The 12,800-nt window shown below is 49.7% G+C and overlaps 1 protein-coding gene across 5 annotated transcripts in view; it reads left to right on the forward strand.

Moving 5' to 3' along the window:
• The first annotated feature begins 6,712 nt into the window (after positions 1 to 6,712).
• Positions 6,713 to 12,800, forward strand: part of WASF3 (WASP family member 3) — a 133,702-nt gene continuing 127,614 nt past the window's right edge. For 3 of the 5 annotated variants that reach the window (XM_047861529.1, XM_047861555.1, XM_047861559.1), the window contains exon 1: positions 6,713 to 6,775. The gene's annotated coding sequence lies outside the window, so the exon portion shown is untranslated. The remainder of the gene's footprint in view (positions 6,776 to 12,800) is intronic. The other 2 variants (XM_047861553.1, XM_047861539.1) reach the window with 2 other exon arrangements.

Genomic DNA, 12,800 nt, shown 5'->3' on the forward strand with positions numbered 1-12,800 from the left:
ACACGAGGGAAATGGACAGGCTCTCCGAGACCCTAAGTTACCTTCCTCAGTACACAGTGGATGCGGAGTGGAAACCCTCTGTGGTTTCACTCAAGAGCTCATGCCCTTTGCATCCCGGTCCCCGGCCCCCTGAAGTTTGGGGTCCAGGGTAAGCAGACAAATGAATGGCGTCTACTTATGGCCTGTGCTTATGTTCCTGTAACCCACTCCACAGCCGGATCACTTCAGATCCGGGTATGCTTCCTCCCCTCTCCCCCCAGCAAGGTCAGGACTGTGTGTCTGTTGGATGAGGGTCAGGGGAAGCTGACAAGTGTCACGTGGGCCCGGGGCGGTGTGGAGGCAGGCAGCGTGTGCAGGCCCTCGCGCTTGCCAGGCCAGCAGTCACGGGTTCACCTTCGTTCTTCCTGACGCTGTTGTCGTCGGCTTCCTGACCTTCGTGGGGGACAGAAGCCTGGGGAAATTTCTGAGCCTGATGCCTCTCAGAGCTCTCTGTTAGTGCTATTTGGATTGCTTGCATATTAGTTTTTCCTATGATATCATGAAAATCCATTCAACAAAGATTAGCTGCATGCCTGCATGTGTTTGGGTCTGGGGATTCGAGAAGAGGAAGGGAGAGTGTCTGCCCTCTCGGAATTCGCTGGCTGGTGCGGGACTGTGAGACAGGGTAGGGCAGGCATGTGAAGAAGTGTAAGGGGAGTGCTTGGCGGGTGTGAGTACCTGCACGAAGGCTCCCGAGAGGTGGGGGGGGGGGGGGCGTGTGAACTGCGTTGTGCAAAGCGAGCTTCCCAGGGGAAGAAAGGCAGGAAAGGTCTTCAGACAGAAAAGGTCCAGGCACACAGGAAGAATGCTAGGGATGCTTTGGGGAAACTCGTTGGAGGTGGTAATTAGTAAGGGTTTTATTTGACTTCCCTGGAGACGGTAGGCGCCTCTGAAGGGTTCTGAGCAGAGGAGAGACACAATTCGATCTGTATTTGAAAAATCACCCACGAGATAATGCAAAGACAGACCGAAGGGAAATGAAGCCATGGGAAACGTGTTAGAAAAACTACCCCAGCGCAGAAGGGGACCGCAGTGGCCTCAAGTTGAGTGGTGGCAATGGGGAAAGAGTAGGGGGACAGACTTGAGAGAATTCCCTGCCGTGGTGTCAGAAGGGCGTGTACATAGCGTTCCGCTGTCTCGCGGAGTGACTTTCAGGGCTGCCCTGGCCCCCTGGAAAGGCAGCTTTCCGTGAAAATATCACGTCAGTAACTCTGGTAAATAACATACTTTCTTGGGGCGGCCGGGTGGCTCAGTCGCTTGAGCGTCCGACTTCGGCTCAGGTCACGGTCTCACGGTTCGTGAGTTCGAGCCCTGCGTCGGGCTCCCTGCTGTCAGCACAGAGCCCGCTTCGGATCCTCTGTCCCCCTCTCTCCCTGTTCCCCCCACTTGCTCTCGCTCTCTCTTTCTCAAAAATAAATAAACATTAAAAATAAAACCATACTCTCTGTGTCTTATCTGTAAAGTGGGCGTCACACCACGTATCCAACAGACACCGCGAACGTTAACTAAACCAAGGCCGCCGTATGGCGAGTAGTGAATTCACGATTCATGTCATATTCACCTTCTCGTATTTTTCTTCTCTTAAAAATAAGGTTAATATCAATAGACTGCCCTGCTCTCACGAGATAACTGGCCTCACATTTCAAGTTAAGATAAAGTTCCTCACTTTTTCGGGGAAGGTTTGATTCCTGTGAGATGTGGGCATGTGGACACGAGGATTTATTTCACTCTAGCGTCAAGATAAACATAGATGCTCTCCTCCAAAAGAAAGCTAGGCTAAGCGCAGCGTGTTTATAAAGATTTATGTACGGAGCTAAATTAATTCCTGAGAACTGAGGATTTGTAATCATTCTACCTCGTTCTGAGAACACATACAAATGGGCATGTCAAAAATGATGACAATTATTATGCCTTTGTAATTCGATTTCTTACACAGTCTCATTATATTCTTTTAATTAGTAACCACTCTCGTTCTGGAGCTTCCCCAAAGTGAGACTGAACTCCGTTCCTAATGCAAAAACAGTTTGTAATCTTTATGTCGCAGGACACGTTATTAAGTGAAAAGAATGACAATTGTGTTTTTCACCGAAGACTTAGTCACGGTGAGAGAGAACTTCAGCTAATCACCGAGCATGTATCTAATTTATAAAGCGTCTAATTTGTAAAAGTCACAGTGTCATCACTATCCGAATCGTCCGATTAAAGTAAAAGATGATGCGAACACTACATTTGAACTTTGGGCATTTACCCAAGAGCTTGGCCAGGCAGGAGTAAAGAGGAACAAAGATGACACATTTCAAGAGGTTTAAAAAAATATCGTCTGGAAGAGCTCATTAAGAATACGCTCGGGATCTTGTTCAGTTGTCATCACCCTGGACAGCATGCGTTCAGCTGGCTGGTGGGCTCAGAACCGGCCGCATTTGATGAACGTCATTTCACAAAACACGAATGATGGCTCGCTAGCCTTGCCTCACCGGAATTCTCCTTGGCCGGATGCCACACCACCAACCTCCCTGGCTCCCAAATTTGATTTTACCTGCTCAGCATGATCCCAGTTCATGGGGATAAGGACGTTCTATGTCAGACTGGCCAGGTATTTACAGAAAACAAAAGGGAAGTGATGCAGCTTGAGTAGTCAGACATACCTTGTCTCCACGAGCCCATTTTAAAGGCTCTGCTTGTCTCTTCTTATGTGCTAGAACAAGCCAGACATTTTTGCTCTTGGAGGTACATGCGGAGGTATTTAAAGTGTCTTAGTGTCTGCGAATTGCCTCCAAGGGTTGACTGAAAAAAAAAAGCCATGTGCAAGAGAGAGAGAGACTGATGAAGAATGAAGAAGCAAATATGGTGCTGTGTAGACATTTGGTGAATCTGGGTAAAAGGTTCATTGTGCCATTTTTCCCGTTTTTCTTTACATTTGAAAAATGTTCACTATAAAAATTGGGGCACCCCCCACATCAACAAAAAAAAGCATATGCGATAAACTTTTTAAGATTTAGCAATAGTTGAAGGGCGATAGCATTTGTCTGTGAATGCATTGAAGGCCCATAAATAAAACAAAGGTGGCCTCTCCAAACATTTTTATTTCCTCTTTATTATGTTCACCTCATTACGGACCAGCGTTATAACAGCATCCTTGACCGTTAACTATGGTTCCCTTGTTTTAGTGATTAACAGACTTTATTTTTTAGTATAGTTTTCGATTTACAGCATAGCTGAGGAGATAGTACATAGTATATACTCACCCCACCCCACCCCTCCACCCCTCACACAGTTTGTCCTATTATGAACACCTCACACAGTTTCTCCTGTTATTAACATCTTGTGCAATTATAATTAATGGACTAATATTAACACATTTTTTATTAACTAAAGTCCATAGTTCACCTTAAGTTTCACTTCTGGGTTTTGCATTCTGTGGATTTTGACAAATACATAATGACAGGTACGTACCGTTACGTACCGTACAGAATAGTTTCCTTGCCCTAAAAATGCTCTGTGCTCTGCCGACTCACCCCTCCCGCCCCCAGCCCCTGGCAACCACTGATCTTTTTAGTTTTCATAGTTTTGCCTTTTCCAGAATCTCCTCGTTGGAATCGTACAGAACGTAGCCTTTTTAGATACGCTTCTTTCGCTTAGTAATATACATGTAAGGTTCCCCATGTCTTTTCATGGCCCGATTACTCATTCTTTTTATCACCGAATCACATCCTCCTGTCTGGATGACCGGTTTGTTCATCCACTCACCTACTGAAGGACTTGGTTGCTTCCAGTGTTTGGTGATGATGAAGACCGATGCGGGGCTCGAACTCACGAACTATGAGATCGTGACCCGAGCCGGAATCAGGAGTGAGACGCTTAACTGAATGAGCCACCCAGGTGCCCATTGCTCATTTCTATTTATTTATTTATTTGTTTGTTTGTTTATTTATAATATAACTTATTGTCAAATTGGCTTCCATACAACACCCTGTGCTCACCCTTGCTCATTTTTAAACTGGGTTGTTTGTTTTCTTGAGATCTGAATGACCTTTTTTTTTTTTTTTTTAAAGTGGGTCATCTCATGGATAGGGGGTGGGTCCAATCATGTGTTCACTTATTCCACAACCATGCCAGAAACTGCTTTCCCTTCTCCTTTACTAACAGAATCCTGACATCGTGGCAGACAAGGTCCCTGGCCTGAAATATTTAGTCTTTCAGACTCCTTTGAGAGGTGGTCAGTGTGACACAGGTCTGGCCCACAAGAAACAAAAACAAACAGAGAGTGCTGGTTGGGGCTTCCCAGAAGGACTGTTAGAAAGGAAGACTCAGTTGGCATGCACGACTTTGATCTTTGGTCCTTACCTGTACCCCTACCATTTCCCAGAACGTGATACAGTGCCCAGAAAGGGAGAGATCATCTTGTGAGGAGGAAGACAAAGTCACTTGACGAGTAGAGCCAATGGATAGACGGAATCTGAGGTATAATGACACCGTGGAGGTGTTGCAGAAGCCAGGACCGTCCCTAGACATCCTGGTTTGTGATGAGAAGCACCCCCATTTGGTAAGCATTTTAGTCAAGTTTCTGTTACAGGCAACCAATGCATTCCCCAATATGGCGACATTTTTCAAGCACCGATCAGGGTGACACGCTGTCTCCCTGACAAGACTATTCGAAGCAATGTTTATTTAAAGGCCTGGTTCGCAGAAGTACTACATTTGAAAAAATTTCTGTATGTTATGGGCACGATTATATTTACGACATGTTCAGCACTGTGCTGGGCATCACGGGGAGAGGAAACGAGAGAATGAAATAATGAGGTTACCCTCATGGAACTTACCATCTGATTAGAGATAAGAGCGACCTACGTGAAATAATCCTGAGCGCATCAGGACAGTCAACGTTTATTTATTTTGGGACAGAGAGAGACAGAGCATGAACAGGGGAGGGGCAGAGAGAGAGGGAGACACAGAATCAGAAACAGGCTCCAGGCTCTGAGCCATCAGCCCAGAGCCCGACGCGGGGCTCGAACTCCCGGACCGCGAGATCGTGACCTGGCTGAAGTCGGACGCTTAACCGACTGCGCCACCCAGGCGCCCCAGGACAGTCAGATGAAGGGCTCATAGTGGGTATAAACAAGGTATAGCAGCAGCTCCCATAAGGTGAGGTCACTGAAGAAGAGAGGAAAGGGGAATGTGATTGTCAACTCTGAAAACACACTTTGGGTATCCTATAGCTTCACATTTTTGAGTATTAAATCAATGACCTGAATATGGACAGGAAAGCTAGTGCCTGGGTAAGTGAAGACAAAATGAAGAAAAGTCATTTTAATTTGTATACCAATTCAGCTTTGAATTCAGAGGAAATTTATCACACTAGTACCAATATTTCAAATACAGAGGACTGTAAATAATTCACTAAAAATCTATTTACCTTATTAATTGCCAGTATATTTCATGTTGACAGAAATGGAAACTGAGTGTATGTTATCTCAAAATAGAGCTTTCCCAACCCTTCCTTTGGTAGGTTAATGGATTTCACCCGAAGAGGGGCCCATGCTTTTTCTTACGCATTTCTGGTGGTGCAAATTTTGCTAATACTGTCAGCAACTGCTATTCATTTTTCCTAGCTTGCGGTTGCCGTTACTAGCTGGAACAAAGGTGGGTAGTTATCACACGTCTGTACAGACAAGAGCAAGGCAATCTGAATTAGTTTTTCTTGGGCCTCTTTCCTGGGATTTGAAATTTTTTTTCTCAAGTTTTTCAATTTCCGTGATAGAAGAATAAAGGCTTGCAACTAAAATACAGATGACATCTCTATCTAAAGTTTTTAAACCCCTTTTCTTCAGGACTTGGGGGCACGAGGACATACTTGGCTTTTCTTTTTCCTTCTCTTCCTCTCCTCTTCCATTCTTGAGTTTACGCCTGAGTCATCAAGTCAAGTCATCAAGTTTACGCCTGGCCGTGCTTCATTGCCACGGGGCTTAGTTTCAGGGTTATCAATCAGATCTTTAATGGGCACTGTGGATTGTCTCACATCTGGGCTGGAGGGCGACTGGAGATAGGGTGAATCAAAAGGGAAGAATCTGTAGAAGGATAGGAGGATAGGCAGAATGTTAACGGATTGGAGAAGGGCATGGAACCAATAGATGACAACGGCTATAATCCTCTCAAGGTTGCCTGAACTTAACCCTGTAGGACGTCTGACTACCTACAGGTAGATGGGACTTGTTCGCAGGGGCCCTCAAAACCCGGGTAAGGTTAGGGTACGGGTGGAAACTCAAAGGGACTGCAGTGGGTCCATCGGTAGCAGAGGCGACGGAAGGGCCCCTGATGATAAACCCAGCCGAAAGTAACCCCACCTCTCCGCTCCGGGGCCGACTCCGGCCAAATCCTCATCCGGAGCCGCGGGCGGAGGACTGATCGTGAGAGCCACCTCCTCCGCAATCCCCCGCCCCTCGGCGCCGACGCTCCGCGCTCCTTCCATTTCCCCATTGGCTGAGGCGCTCGCCAATCCTGGTGAAGCGGCTCGGCGAGAGGCCTCCGGTTGGTGGAGCCGGCGCTGAGCCCCCCTCTCGCTCCGGCCGGGCCCCCGGCCGAGAGGGGGCGTGGCCGCGGCCGTGGCCGGGCCGGAGGCGGCGTCGCTGGCGCCGCTGCGTGCGGTGTGGTGCGGGGCGGGGGCGCCGGGCGGCCGCGGCGCGGCGGGACCATGGAGCTCGGAGCGCAGCCTCGGCGCGGGCGGCGGAGCCGCGGACCGGTGAGTGCGGGCTGCGGCCGGCCGGACTCCCCGGTCCTGGCCCCTTCGCTGCGCGGCTGCGGGTCGAGGGGCTGCCCCGGGGGAGGGGCGGGCGCGGGCCGGGTCCCCGCAGCCCCGTGGCCAAGTGAAGTTGCTGCATCGCGCCGGGCGCTCTCGGGCGGCCGGCGGGGCCCACTGCGGGCCGCGGCGCCGCCCCGCGCCTTGCCCTGCAGCCCAGCCGCATCCTCCGCGCCGGCTCCCGTGCCGGCCCGGGCTTCCCGCCGTCGCGGCGCGGCCCGGCGGCCGCTCTCCCCCGCGCGGTCCCTCGGCCCTCGGCCCCGCTCGGTGCGCGCTTCCCGGGCTGCGGGGCAGGCGCCCGCCATCCCGGCCGCAGGTGGCGCCCGGGCCTCCGCTCGCGCCCCACGCACGATGCTCGGGGCTGCCCGGCGTCCGGGACCTTCACATCCCGTGGCTCTGCGCGCCCTGCCGGCATGTGGCCCAGTCCCCGCGTGCCTGCCGCCCCGGGTCGGGCCCTCCACCCCCGGCTTCGCCCTCCCCGCGCCTCTGCGCCGGGTGCCCCCTCCCCCGGGTCTGCAGGCCCGCGGGGCTCCCGGCCTCCGCAGCCAGGCTCGGCTCCCCGAGCGCAGGGCAGGGGGGTCGGGCAGCCGGCGAGGGGGCGCGCTGCAGGGCAAGGGGAGAGGGCTGAGCGCCCGGGAGCCGCTTCGCGGGCATGGATCGTCCCCGGGAGACTTTGCCTGCGCGGCGGGCGGGGGCCGCGGCGCCTGGCTCTCGCCGTCCTCCGCGCCGGAGCTCCAGCGCGTGGAAAACCTTCCCCTCTCCGTCCGTGGTACTTACGGGCAATGGCGATTTCTTCTTGCTTCAGCCTCCCTGCAAGGGATAGTTCCGTGGCGGAGAGCAGAGTTCTTAATTATTAAGGAGCTAAGCGATGGGCTTAGGGATGAATGGGAACATCTCATTTTTCTCAGCCGCCGTCGGGCGTATTAGGAATTCTTTCTCATTTGGGGGTCAGTTGAAATCGTACTTAACTACCAGCAGTAATTTCTCAGGTTTTAAAAGACCGAACATTCAGAGGTCAGTTTTTGCTTTGTGCTTGCTTCTCCAAATCAAATGCATACCGGGGCACGAAATTTTAAGATTCAGAATCCACATTTTTGGTTTTTCTTGAGGGGAGGGGCTAGCCTCATTTAAAAAAATCGGTTTGTCTGAAACTTAAAAAGCCTGCGTCTCTATCAAAACTAAGTTCAAAGTGTTATAATGGACTTATTTTTCTGTCGCCTCTAGGGCAAATTCTGTTGAACCTTGGTCGCTTCTTTTCTGTGTATGCTTTACTCAACTTTCCTTTTCTAGCAGTGAAACAATGCAGTGATTCTCTAAAGCTATTTCTTTTACCTACTAGAGAGGTTAAACAAAGGAAAGCTGGGTTTGACCTTTCCCATAGGCAGTTCTTATTGTGTATCTGGTCTCCTTTCTAACCGCCTCCACATAGCGCTCAGTTTTCTTCATTTTTGAAGATCTTAATTCATATTCACAAAAGTTGTGCCCTTTCGGATGTTTAAAACTCACTAGGTTGGGAAGTTTGCTTGACTTCATCATACATTTGCAGTTTGACCTGTATTCACTGCTGTCTTAAAACCGCGAAAAGAAGCTTGTTCTGAAACTGTCTACATAAAAATTGTTCTTGCGTTTCCAGTTGCTCACATGAAGTTGCTCTATAGCAGCGTTTTATCTGTTTCCTTGAAACTTACGACCGAATAGCCAATGGTGTACTACTCTGTTTTTAAAAAATTCTGGAAAAAAAAAAAAAAAGGCGAAACTGCACTTTACTAAGTGGTGGTGTCGGCATCGTAGCCCCCTGTGTGTTCTCAGCGTGTCTTTGTACACCTACTTTACCCTTCCCAGAGTAACCGTGTGGTAAGTCACTTCTTGGTTATTGGAATGGTTCCATTAAAACAGTTGTCTGTTTATAAGTATTAAAAGAATTACCTGTCAGGGCGCCTGGGTGGCTCAGTCGGTTGGGCAACCGACTTCGGCTCAGGCCATGATCTCACGGTTCGTGGGCTCGAGCCCCACGTCGGGCTCTGTCCTGACGGCTCAGAGCCTGGAGCCCGCTTCGGATTCTGTGTCTCTTCCTCTCTCTCCCCCTCCCCTGCTCATGCTCTGTGTCTCTCTGTCTCTCAATAATAAATCAACGTTAAAAACATTAAAAAAAAAAAAAAAAAAAGAAAGAATTATCTGTCCTGGGAGGCCAGTACTAGTGGTTTCATTTAGAGTTCCCAGAACTTTTCTTTAAGAAATAATCGTCGAGTATATTTCCCGCTTCTACGCTGTTATCATTCCTTATATCTTCTTGGGCCTGCCCCCCACATGGTCGTACAGACTGTTGATGCTCACCTCAGTCCTTTTTGCTCAGAAGCCTGCTTTCCTCTGCAAGGTCAGGTTTTCTTGGGGCCTGCCCTGGGGCATTTGGAGCCCAATGCTACTTGCAGTCCATGGGTGCTCAGGGCTGGGTCTTCACCCATGGTGGCTTTTACGCGGGTAATACAGGAATAGTGTATGCCATTCATACGTAAATAAGGCGTTAATATAAAATAAATTGAGTATCACTACGGAGATCCATGGAGTAACAAGTCTCAGTCCCCTCTTCCTCTTCTTCTTGGGTGCCCTTGTCCTGTGTCTTTCTCCAGAGGTAACCAAACCTGATCCTATGGAGTGTGGCCTTCCAGAACTTTTTCGATAACTTTTTTTTTTCTTCAGAAGCCAGTGAGTGGATGCCCGCTAAGCGCCTAGCGCTATTTTCATTCCGGGAGCGCAGAAATAAGAGAGAAAAGCTCTCAAGATGTTGTTAGTGTGCCGAGACCAACGATTTCAGTGCAGTGTGATCAGTGCCGTGATGGGAGTTAGTAAGCAGAGAGGGGTGCGGAGCATCACATGAGTGGCCTAGTCCATTCGTTTGCTTGCTTTATTCATTCGCTGGACTTCAGAGCTTATTCTATGTGCTGGGGATACAAAGGCAAACAAGGTAGATGCCTCTTTTAGCATCTGGTCATCGGGTTCTCGGACAGTTTTACAGAAAACATTTTTTTTAATGTTTGTTTATTTTTGAGAGCGAGAGAGACAGAACATGAGCAGGGGCCGAGAGAGAGAGAGAGTGGGAGACACAGAAGCCGAAGCAGGCTCCAGGCTCTGAGCCGTCGGCACAGAGCCCGATGCAGGGCTCGAACCCATGAGCTGTGAGATCATGACCTGAGCCGAAGTCAGTTGCTTAACCGACTGAGCCATCCAGGTGCCCCATCGGACAGTTTTAACCGATGGGGCACACATTTAGTTAACCAGTGTGGTATATGGTAAGCGCTCTGAAAGGGCTCAGCTACTGGAGCTTAGAGGGTGACTGGAAACCGAAGCTTAGGGACTATTCAGAGAGACGAGAAAAGCCTCTGGGAGAAATACAAGGGAAGGAATTGGTCAGAGTCTGGGTCAAGGAGAGGCTTGGTAAAGGCTGTCAGGGACACGGTATATTGGAGCACCTGAAAAAATTTAGTCTGGTGGTGTGACAAGGTGTGGATGGGCTCAGGGAAGCGGCAAGAAATGGGGCAGGAGAAGCGACCCGGGGCCGTGCGGCATAGGGCCTTGCGATTCCTGTCGTGAGGGCTTTGGACTCTTCTGTGGACGAAAGGAAACGGTTGCGGAATTCTGAAGCAGAAGGGCATGATCAGGTTTGCCCTTTGCAGAGTGGATGGAAGGGAGCAAGGGTGGAAGGAGGGAAGGTCGAGGAGGTAGAATTACTGGGGCTTGGTTGTCGGTTGGTGGGGGTACATGTGGGGGAGTTAGGAGAGGCAGGAGTTCTGGGCAGTGCTGAGTCCTGGGTGGCCAGCCGGGTGGATGATGGTGCCTTTCTCAACGGAGCAGCGGCCATTTGGAAGAAACGATGCCCGGTGCACTTGCCTTTGTTAAGTTTCAGGTGGCCGCGAGACACGGTGGTTAGTCGACTGCGTTGGGGGATGTCTGGACTTGAGACAGACATCTGAGAGTCCTTAGACCACAGTTCCCAGACTGTGTGCTGATGTGATGCAGTGAACTCACAGGGAGACTGCGGGATATTGAACTGTGGAAGGAAACTCAGCAGTCCATAACATCTGTCCTGCCCTGTGGGGAATACTCGCTCAGAGGAATCTACAGTTTCCACCATCAGTTGCATTACTCTCTTTTCGTTGATAACGTTTGTAAGGCTGGGCGTTCAGTGGTTGGGTTCCCTGTGAGATTCAGTGTGTAGTAGGACGTGCACGAGGTGATATCCAGTCCAGCTCCAGGGTTTGAGAAATTGTGAGGTGCCCAACAGGTGCACGCGTACCGTAAGTAAATACTGGTGGTTTATTCAGACATGAAAATGCTGATTTTTTTTTTCCTCAATTGAAATGTGCTTTTTAAAAATAGGTAATAAGTTGTTAGGGCATGAATGCTTAAGTTATTTGAACTTGTCCAACAATGCAGCAGTCAGGCGTTTCTTTTGGCCCGAGACGCTAAGGGTGCCGTGAACAGAGAAAGTTCCAGAACCTCTGCCTTGGCCCGTATTTGTGAACGGAGGCTGTTGGAGTGGATGGAGTTATTCAAGAAGCACGTACAGAAAAAAGGAGTGTGTCGGATGTGACCTGGGGAGCTCCTGTGTTCAAAAGATACGCAGGAGAGGGTAGGCTCTCACTGTGAGACCGAGAAGGACAGTTGTGGGGGCAGGGGGGCACGAATGGCGTCCGGAAGCCGTGGTCCAAAAGAACGTCAGCAAAGAGGGGTGCTGAGAGCCAGGAAGTCATTAGTGATATAGGAGGTGGCAGCGGTGACACGGTAATGGGGACAGGAGTGGGATGGCCAGATCGTGAGAGCGTATAACAGCGGGAGCCAGGAAGTATGTGGGGACAGTGTGTGGGGACAGCTCTTGGGCGTGGTGGTGGTGAAGGGTGGCTCCAGGAGGCCAGGGAAAGGAGGGACTTTTTTTTTTTTTTTTTTTTTTTTTTTTAGTGCAAGGATTTGAGCATGTTGAGGAACCAAGGGGAGAGGGTGCTAGCTAGCAAGAGATCCAGACAGACAGTGGGTACAGAATGTCCATTGGCTTCCGCTCTGGGACGTCATTACTGGTTTCACAGGAGGAGTCCCAGGGGAGCCTTACTGCCACGGACCAAGGATTGTACTCGGGTGGGGAGGCTGGTCGGGTTACGCGGTGCTTCTAAACCTTGGTTATGGAGAGGAGAGAAGGGTATTCGCTAGGGAGGCACGTCTGGTTCAAGGGGAGTTGCTTTTTGGTGTTTTTTTTTTAAACATTGACTCTATTTTCTTTTATTAACTTTTTTTTTTTTTTAAGAACGCCTTTTTTTCTCTTCCATTTAAGACATGCTTTTCTTAGGACTGGTTGAGCCTTCTCAGGATGGGGTGCTCTGGGCATGGCCGTGCCTTTTTCTAGGTCCTGGCGTCCCGTGAAGGTCGTATGGTCCGCGACAGTGCTGTCCTGTTTTGCTTTGAGTGGACGCTTTCTGCTGTCAGTGCTGTGCTGCTTACCTCAAGGTCAGTTTTGTTTGTTTTGTGTAAGAGCCTATCCTCCTGTCTTAGCAGATGTCCCTAGATTAGGATAATTTTTCCATACTCAGATTTCGGCCTTAATCTTTGGAGCCACTGTGTTCTGGTTCTTCTTCCCTGGATCTGTGCCTCTTCTCTTTTCTCCTGTTGATGCTCTGTTTTTTTTTTTTTTTTTTTTTTTTTTGGTGGGGGGGGGGGGTGGGTGGGTGGGTAGGTTTAAACATCCTGAATATCCCAGGGTGATTTCTCCTCTTTCAGGTCTAGTAGGAGCTTCTGAGCCTCAGCTCTGGGCTCAGCATCCGGGATGGAATTTTCCCTTGGGCCTGTTCTTAGGGGGCCCTCCGACCTCTGGGAGCAGTGGTCTTGTATTGATCTAAAGATGTCTTCTGCTGCATTGTGTATTTTTGAACTTTTTCAGTGTTTTATTAACATTTCTCTTTAGTTTTTGCTTTATGGTTCTTTT

This window comes from Prionailurus viverrinus, chromosome A1 (genome assembly GCF_022837055.1).
Source record: "Prionailurus viverrinus isolate Anna chromosome A1, UM_Priviv_1.0, whole genome shotgun sequence".
Lineage (NCBI taxonomy): Eukaryota > Metazoa > Chordata > Mammalia > Carnivora > Felidae > Prionailurus > Prionailurus viverrinus.